Raw genomic sequence first — 9,279 nt, forward strand, 5'->3', positions numbered from 1 at the left:
GTAAACTGTACCAGCGTGTCGGACATGCCCGGGAAGGAATAACAAGTTTCCTGCCAGCCGTGGAGTCAAGGGGATCCGATTAGACTCCAAGGTGTGTTCACTGACAGTCTTATAATGTAGCCACAGTCCCTTGATTGACCATTTTCCTCTCACAGAGACAGCGCTGCAGTGCATTTCATATTCTGACCATGTCTTTTGTCCACAGGATGACAGTAAACTGTACCAGCGTGTCGGACATGCCCGGGAAGGAATAACAAGTTTCCTGCCAGCCGTGGAGTCAAGGGGATCCGATTAGACTCCAAGGTGTGTTCACTGACAGTCTTATAATGTAGCCACAGTCCCTTGATTGACCATTTTCCTCTCACAGAGACAGCGCTGCAGTACATTTCATATTCTGACCATGTCTTTTGTCCACAGGATGACAGTAAACTGTACCAGCGTGTCGGACATGCCCGGGAAGGAACAACAAGTTTCCTGCCAGCCGTGGAGTCAAGGGGATCCGATTAGACTCCAAGGTGTGTTCACTGACAGTCTTATAATGTAGCCACAGTCCCTTGATTGACCATTTTCCTCTCACAGAGACAGCGCTGCAGTACATTTCATATTCTGACCATGTCTTTTGTCCACAGGATGACAGTAAACTGTACCAGCGTGTCGGACATGCCCGGGAAGGAATAACAAGTTTCCTGCCAGCCGTGGAGTCAAGGGGATCCGATTAGACTCCAAGGTGTGTTCACTGACAGTCTTATAATGTAGCCACAGTCCCTTGATTGACCATTTTCCTCTCACAGAGACAGCGCTGCAGTACATTTCATATTCTGACCATGTCTTTTGTCCACAGGATGACAGTAAACTGTACCAGCGTGTCGGACATGCCCGGGAAGGAACAACAAGTTTGCTGCCAGCCGTGGAGTCAAGGGGATCCGATTAGACTGCAAGGTGTGTTCACTGACAGTCTTATAATGTCGCTACAGTCCCTTGATTGACCCTTTTCCTCTCACAGAGACAGCGCTGCAGTACATTTCATATTCTGACCATGTCTTTTGTCCACAGGCTGACAGCCGAGGAACCACATTGACGGACTTGCCCTGGACCTACCATATCATCCTTTTAATTTGAAATTTATTTTAATAAATTTCTGCCAATATATGTTTTTTATGAGAAATTGATATTTTTAAAAAATTAAATAAAAAATAACATATTATATACATTTTATGGATTTCCTTTGCATAACTGTAATGAAATGTCAGAAAGCAAAACATTTTTTTAATTTCTAATTGTTTTCTATCTTTGACATTTTTGCGTATTACAAAACATTATCTTTGTCGAGATTTTAGCTATTTCCTGTTGGCAAGGAGGTTACTATATACCGCTTTCTTACAGATGTGTAAGGAATATCCATAAACTTTGTGTGAGGTTTGGTAAAGGCTAGGGGTCCCTTCACACTAGCGACATGGCCATTCATCGGGACAATAGCCTGAATGAAATTTTTTTTTTTTATAAATCTGAACACTCTTGAAAATTATGGAGGCGGGGGCGTCCCACTGCGAGAGCTTGAGGTACTAACAATAAAGAATGTTTGAATTTCAGTCCATCTATCTTTCGCAGTACACTTTGGTCTGCCTATAGTCAATGGTGACAGAGGGCCATCTCGGCAATAAACCTTATAAGTAGCTGTGCAGATCCCTAATCATTTTGACCTGCCCAGATAGCCTGACCGAGTGCCCGCAAGTGTGAAGGTACTCTATGAGGGGATATGGAGGAGGCCTTTTTTTAATAATAAAATATGATATGTGTTTTTTATTTAATCTGACTAAAATTTCTGTAAATATTACATTTCTGCAATCTATAATATTGTTTTGGAACATTCAATAGCCAAATATTATGCTGTAACTTTCAAAGTTTTTAAGATATTTATTAATAAAAAGTAAAAAGATACGTTCTAAAATTGTTACTTTATTACATAACTAGATAATTTTACAGTCTTTTCATAATATATTATGACGTTACTCCATTGTTAGATACTCTGCAGGCTCCTCTCTGAACATTAGAAAACCGCAATAATCTTGAAGTGGGTCTGGAAAAACTTCTCTTATGATCGTCACTGCACAAGAAGGAATAGGGCGTCTTCTTCCAACGCCAAGAAAGCCATGTATCCAAGCTGTAAAGCCACGATATGCTGTTTTTCTTAGTAGCCTAAAAAATATAAAAAAGTATATTGAATTTAAAATTAGACAATATAATAATTAGGTAAACCTATGGTTGGGTGTTCAGAGCAAAATGTTAAAGATTTTGTTTTCATGGAAGTAAATACACGAATAAGAACACCTGTTCAATTCTTTATCTGGAGGGGGACACAGCACTTCTCCAATTGCCCGCATGGACACCTCCACCCTTCCGTGATCTTGACAAAATTGTTGGAAATATTCATGTTCAATTACGCAACCGGTTCCAGTTACATACGGTTCAATATTTGAATTTTCTTTACAACAGATCGATTCTATGGCGGTTGGCATCGGTTTACAGTTAGTACACGTGCACCATTGGTTATTTCCAATTCTACTACTGTCCGACTCTTCATTTTCAATGCTCTCAACACTGTTATCTAATGTGGAATGAGTGGGGTTTTCTGGAAAACACGGTTCAGATTTATTGGTGACCCCGTACTTCTGTTGAAGACGTTTCTTTAGCCACTCCAACTACAGGGAGTGCAGAATTATTAGGCAAGTTGTATTTTTGAGGATTAATTTTATTATTGAACAACAACCATGTTCTCAATGAACCCCAAAAACTCATTAATATCAAAGCTAAATATTTTTGGAAGTAGTTTTTAGTTTGTTTTTAGTTTTAGCTATTTTAGGGGGATATCTGTGTGTGCAGGTGACTATTACTGTGCATAATTATTAGGCAACTTAACAAAAAACAAATATATACCCATTTCAATTATTTATTTTTACCAGTGAAACCAATATAACATCTCAACATTCACAAATATACATTTCTGACATTCAAAAACAAAACAAAAACAAATCAGTGACCAATATAGCCACCTTTCTTTGCAAGGACACTCAAAAGCCTGCCATCCATGGATTCTGTCAGTATTTTGATCTGTTCACCATCAACATTGCGTGCAGCAGCAACCACAGCCTCCCAGACACTGTTCAGAGAGGTGTACTGTTTTGGGGTTCAGATCAGGTGAACAAGGAGGCCATGTCATTAGATTTTCTACTTTTATACCATTTCTTGCCAGCCACGCTGTGGAGTACTTGGACGCGTGTGATGGAGCATTGTCCTGCATGAAAATCATGTTTTTCTTGAAGGATGCAGACCTCATCCTGTACCACTGCTTGAAGAAGGTGTCTTCCAGAAACTGGCAGTAGGACTGGGAGTTGAGCTTGACTCCATCCTCAACCCGAAAAGGCCCCACAAGCTCATCTTTGATGATACCAGCCCAAACCAGTACTCCACCTCCACCTTGCTGGCGTCTGAGTCGGACTGGAGCTCTCTGCCCTTTACCAATCCAGCCACGGGCCCATCCATCTGGCCCATCAAGACTCATTCTCATTTCATCAGTCCATAAAACCTTAGAAAAATCAGTCTTGAGATATTTCTTGGCCCAGTCTTGACGTTTCAGCTTGTGTGTCTTGTTCAGTGGTGGTCGTCTTTCAGCCTTTCTTACCTTGACCATGTCTCTGAGTATTGCACACCTTGTGCTTTTGGGCACTCCAGTGATGTTGCAGCTCTGAAATATGGCCAAACTGGTGGCAAGTGGCATCTTGGCAGCTGCACGCTTGACTTTTCTCAGTTCATGGGCAGTTATTTTGCGCCTTGGTTTTTCCACACGCTTCTTGCGACCTTGTTGACTATTTTGAATGAAACGCTTGATTGTTCGATGATCACGCTTCAGAAGATTTGCAATTTTAAGAGTGCTGCATCCTTCTGCAAGATATTTCACTATTTTTGACTTTTCTGAGCCTGTCAAGTCCTTCTTTTGACCCATTTTGCCAAAGGAAAGGAAGTTGCCTAATAATTATGCACACCTAATATAGGGTGTTGATGTCATTAGACCACACCCCTTCTCATTACAGAGATGCACATCACCTAATATGCTTAATTGGTAGTAGGCTTTCGAGCCTATACAGCTTGGAGTAAGACAACATGCATAAAGAGGATGATGTGGTCAAAATACTCATTTGCCTAATAATTCTGCACGCAGTGTATAAAAATAAAAAAAAAAATGGATAAACAATGACCAGCCTGATAGGATGATAATACATTATCAACATTTTTTTTTATTTGTGAATTTACTTTTTCTGATCTTGCCGCAAAAACACTTGGTGGTAATTCATCAGACGAATTATCCATTTTCAGATCTGAGAATAATAATTTTTTTTTTTAAATAAATGCATCTTATCAATTACATTTTTTTGTAAGAGCAGAACTATAGTAGGATCATGTAGTGAATTTATGAGGTAGTGCTCACTGTTTTAAAACGCTGTTACATGTTATTGCTGTCTGGGGTGGTGGTGGAGGTCCATGATAATGACCCCCATAATGCTCGTTGCCAGAGGGGGGGTGGTTTTGCTGGGGGGGCATGATCATGACCCCCTTATTGCTGTCTGCCTGTGGGTGGGTACATGATAATGACCCCCATAATGCTCGTTGCCAGAGGGGGGGGGTAATGATCATGACCCCCTTATTGCTGTCTGCCTGTGGGGGGGTCCATGATAATGACCCCCATAATGCTCGTTGCCAGAGGGGGGGTGGTTTTGCTGGGGGGGCATGATCATGACCCCCTTATTGCTGTCTGCCTGTGGGGGGGGGGTCCATGATAATGACCCCCATAATGCTCGATGCCAGGGGGGGTAATGATCATGACCCCCTTATTGCTGTCTGCCTGTAGGGGTCCATGATAATGACCCCCATAATGCTCGTTGCCAGAGGGGGGGGGGTTTTGCTGGCGGGGCATGATCATGACCCCCTTATTGCTGTCTGCCTGTGGGGGTCCATGATAATGACCCCCATTATGCTCGTTGCCAGAGGGGGGGTTTTGCTGGGGGGGTCAGGATCATGACCCCCTTATTGCTGTCTGCCTGTGGGGGTCCATGATAATGACCCCCATTATGCTTGTTGCCAGAGGGGGGGGGGGGTGGTTTTGCTGGGGGGGTCAGGATCATGACCCCCTTATTGCTGTCTGCCTGTGGGGGTGGGGGTCCATGATAATGATCCCCATAATGCTCGTTGCCAGAGGGGTCGGGTTTTGCTGGGGGGGTCATGATCATGACCCCCTTATTGCTGTCTGCCTGTGGGGGGGTCCATGATAATGGCCCCCATAATGCTCGTTGCCAGAGGGGGGGGTTTGCTGGGGGGGCATGATCATGACCCCCTTATTGCTGTCTGCCTGTGGGGGTCCATGATAATGACCCCCATTATGCTCGTTGCCAGGAGGGGGGTTTGCTGGGGGGGGTCAGGATCATGACTCCCTTATTGCTGTCTGCCTGTGGGTGTGGGGGTCCATGATAATGATCCCCATAATGCTCGTTGCCAGAGGGGGGGGGTTTTGCTGGGGGGGTCATGATCATGACCCCCTTATTGCTGTCTGCCTGTGGGGGGGTCCATGATAATTACCCCCATAATGCTCGTTGCCAGAGGGGGGGGGGGGGGTGGTTTCTGCTGGGGGCATGATCATGACCCCCATACTGATTGCCGGTGGGGGTCCATGATCAAGACCCCCATAATGCTCGTTGCCAGTGGGGTGCTGTGGCAGCTACTTATTTGCTCGATGTCTAGGGGTTGATTCTGATACTTACCCTGCCGCTCGTGCCGCTGCTTCCACACCCGTCGCGTCCCTCAGCCGGTCAATCTGATCTTTCGCTGGAACAGGATGTTATGAAGCTAAAGTTCTTGCAAGAACTTTAGCTCCTTCTGCCTGGCTGAGAGACGAGCACTCTGATTGGCTGCGCTCTCAGCCAAGGCCCATAGCAAAGAAAATAGTTTAGCAACGCCCCATACAAAAAAGCGCTTGAGTGACAGGCGCTGCAGCAGAACAAACGGGGCTATTATTTCAACATTCGGTGGTCGATTAAAAAAAAAAAAAAAAAAAAGGGGGAACATCAGTGGATGCCGGACTATTAGGTAGGGGTGTTAGTTTATTAAAATTATACTGATGAAAGGTCCTCTTTAAGCATGGATCCGGTTTCAGCCTTGATTGACCGCATGCAAGGTCTTTCGCTGGAGGTAGCAGATCTCCGTAAAACTGTGTCTCAGTTTCAGGTGACCGGTTCTGCTGGCGTTCATGGAGTTTGTTCTCGCTTCCGGATACGTTCTCCGGGGGTAGTGAGAATTTCGTTCACTTTAGAGAGGCTTGCAAACTCCATTTTCGCCTACTTCCCCATTACTCTGGTGATGAGGAGCAGAGGGTGGGGATCATCATCTCGCTGCTCAGGTATAACGCTCAGTCTTGGGCCTTTTCGCTGCCGGTGGGGGCACGGCCCCTCCGATCGGTGGATGAATTTTTTGTAGCCCTGGGGCAGATATATGATGATCCGGATCGTATTGCTCTGGCTGAATCTAAACTGCGTCTTTTATGCCAGGGTAAACAGTCCGCAGAGATATATTGTTCTGAATTTCGGAGATGGGCAGCTGATACTGGTTGGAATGATGCTGCACTCCGAAGTCAATTTTGCCATGGTCTTTCGGAAAGATTGAAAGATGCATTTGCTTTTCATGAGAGACCAGCCTCGTTAGAATCTGCCATGTCTCTAGCTGTTCGTATTGACAAGCGTCTTAGAGAGAGAGAGAGGAGTCTACTCCTTCCTGTCATATTCAGTCCAAGGACAGTGGGGCTGTCTCATTCAGTGCGCAGGGGTCTCAGTCTCTCTCAATCCCCTCTGAGGAGGCCATGCAGCTGGGTTTGCTTGCCTCTGATAGTAGAGGATTCAGCTCTCAGAGGAGGGTTTGTTTCTGTTGTGGGGGTATAAATCATTTGGCTAATGTTTGCCCCTCTAGGAAATTCATGGAGTTTTCTGAGGGTAATAAAAGAAAAACAAAAAGAAAAAAACCCTCTAAAAACTTTCCATTTGCTACTATTGGCAAGGTTGATGCGGAAATTGAACATTTGCCGTTTAATTGTAGTTCCCGTTTTCTCCTACCTGCCAGGGTGGCGCTAGACAGCAACAACATTGTTTGTGAGATTTTTGTAGATAGTGGAGCAGCTGTCAATCTCATTGATAATCAATTTGCAATAACGCATGGTTTCCAGGTATGCACTTTGGAAAAGGATATACCTGTTTTTGCTATCGATTACGCTCCACTTTCTCAAAGATCGTTAAAGGGCATAGTTCACAATATCTGTTTGACTGGGGGTGACGCTCATGTTGAGGATATGTCATGTTTCGTCTTAAGCGGATTACCTACTCCTCTAGTGTTGGGGCTACCCTGGCTCACTAAACATAACCCCACCATTGATTGGCAAGCAAGGCAAATAAATGGTTGGAGTGAGTTTTGCAGAGAGAATTGCCTCACGGCGTCTCTTTCAGAGGTTTCTACCAAGACTGTGCCATCTTTTCTCTCTGAATTTTCGGATGTGTTTTCCTAGAGTGGTGTCCAGGAGTTGCCCCCGCATCGGGAGTACGACTGCCCTATTAATCTCATCCCAGGCGCCAAACTGCCAAAATCACGTTTATACAATCTCTCCCAACCTGAAAGAGTCGCTATGCGTACTTATATCTCTGAGAGCCTGAGAAAGGGACACATCCGACCCTCGAAGTCACCTGTTGCCGCTGGGTTTTTTTTTGTTAGGAAAAAAGATGCTTCTTTAAGACCTTGGATTTCAGGGAGCTGAACCATATCACGATTCGTGACCCATATCCGCTTCCTCTGATCCCGGACCTGTTTAACCAGATTGTTGGGGCTAAGGTTTTTTCTAAGTTGGATTTAAGAGGGGCATACAACCTAGTCAGGGTCAGGGAAGGGGACGAATGGAAGACGGCCTTCAATACCCCTGAGGGTCATTTCGAGAATTTGGTTATGCCCTTTGGTTTGATGAATGCTCCGGCCGTCTTCCAACATTTTGTGAACAGCATTTTTTATCATTTAATGGGGAAATTTGTACTGGTGTATCTAGATGACATTTTGATTTTTTCTCCTGATTTCAAGACTCATCGAGACCACCTACGTCAGGTCTTGCTGATTCTGCGGGATAATAAGTTGTACACTAAACTGGAAAAATGTGTGTTTGCGGTTCTGGAGATTCAATTTCTTGGTTTTCTTCTCTCCGCTTCTGGTTTTCGCATGGACCCTGAGAAGGTCAGCGCCGTGCTTGATTGGGAGCTTCCTGAGAATCAGAAGGCGTTGATGCGGTTTTTGGGTTTTGCCAATTATTACAGAAAGTTCATTTTGAATTATTCCTCTGTTGTTAAGCCACTCACTGATATGACTAAAAAAGGGGTAGATTTTTCTTTGTGGTCGGTAGATGCGCTTAAAGCCTTTTCTAGTATCACAGAGAGTTTTGCTTCGGCTCCCATTTTGGTACAACCTGATGTCTCTCTACCTTTTTTTGTTGAGGTGGATGCTTCTGAGGTGGGTGTGGGTGCGGTCTTATCTCAGGGTCCCTCTCCTGCCAAATGGTGACCGTGTGCCTATTTCTCAAGGAAACTCTCCTCTGCAGAGAGAAATTACGATGTGGGAGATAGGGAGTTGTTGGCCATCAAATTAGCTTTTGAGGAATGGCGCCATTGGTTAGAGGGAGCCAGACACCCTATTACCGTGTTTACCGACCATAAGAATCTGGCCTACTTGGAATCGGCCAAGCGTCTGAAACCGAGACAGGCCAGATGGTCTTTGTTCTTTTCTAGGTTTAATTTTGTTGTTACGTTCCGCCCTGGGGTTCAAAATGTGAAGGCGGATGCCCTGTCACGTTGTTTTCCGGGAGGGGGGAACTTTGAAGACCCGGGTCCCATTTTGGCTGAAGGGGTGGTCGTCTCTGCTCTTTATCCTGATTTGGAGACAGAGGTTCAGGCAGCCCAGGCAGAGGCTCCTGATCTTTGTCCCCCTGGGAGGTTGTTTGTGCCTCTCACTTTACGACACAAGGTTTTTAAGGAGCACCACGATACTGTCCTTGCTGGGCACCCGGGGAGTAGAACCACAGTGGATCTCATTGCTCGGAGATTCTGGTGGCCGGCTCTTCTTCGTAAGACGGTTGAGGGTTTTGTGGCAGCCTGCGAGACCTGCGCTCGTGCCAAGATTCCTTATTCACGGCCATCGGGTTCTCTCCTCCCG

The 9,279-nt window shown here is 45.1% G+C and overlaps 1 long non-coding RNA gene across 1 annotated transcript; it reads left to right on the forward strand.

Annotated features, from left to right (window-relative positions):
- Nucleotides 1-211: 211 nt before the first annotated feature.
- Nucleotides 212-668, forward strand: LOC120991636. The gene is made up of 3 exons (XR_005776745.1): nucleotides 212-303; nucleotides 418-515; nucleotides 630-668. It is a non-coding gene; the product is annotated as an uncharacterized LOC120991636 (long non-coding RNA).
- The last annotated feature ends 8,611 nt before the right edge of the window (nucleotides 669-9,279 follow it).

This window comes from Bufo bufo, chromosome 2 (assembly GCF_905171765.1).
Source record: "Bufo bufo chromosome 2, aBufBuf1.1, whole genome shotgun sequence".
NCBI classification, from domain to species: Eukaryota; Metazoa; Chordata; class Amphibia; order Anura; family Bufonidae; genus Bufo; species Bufo bufo.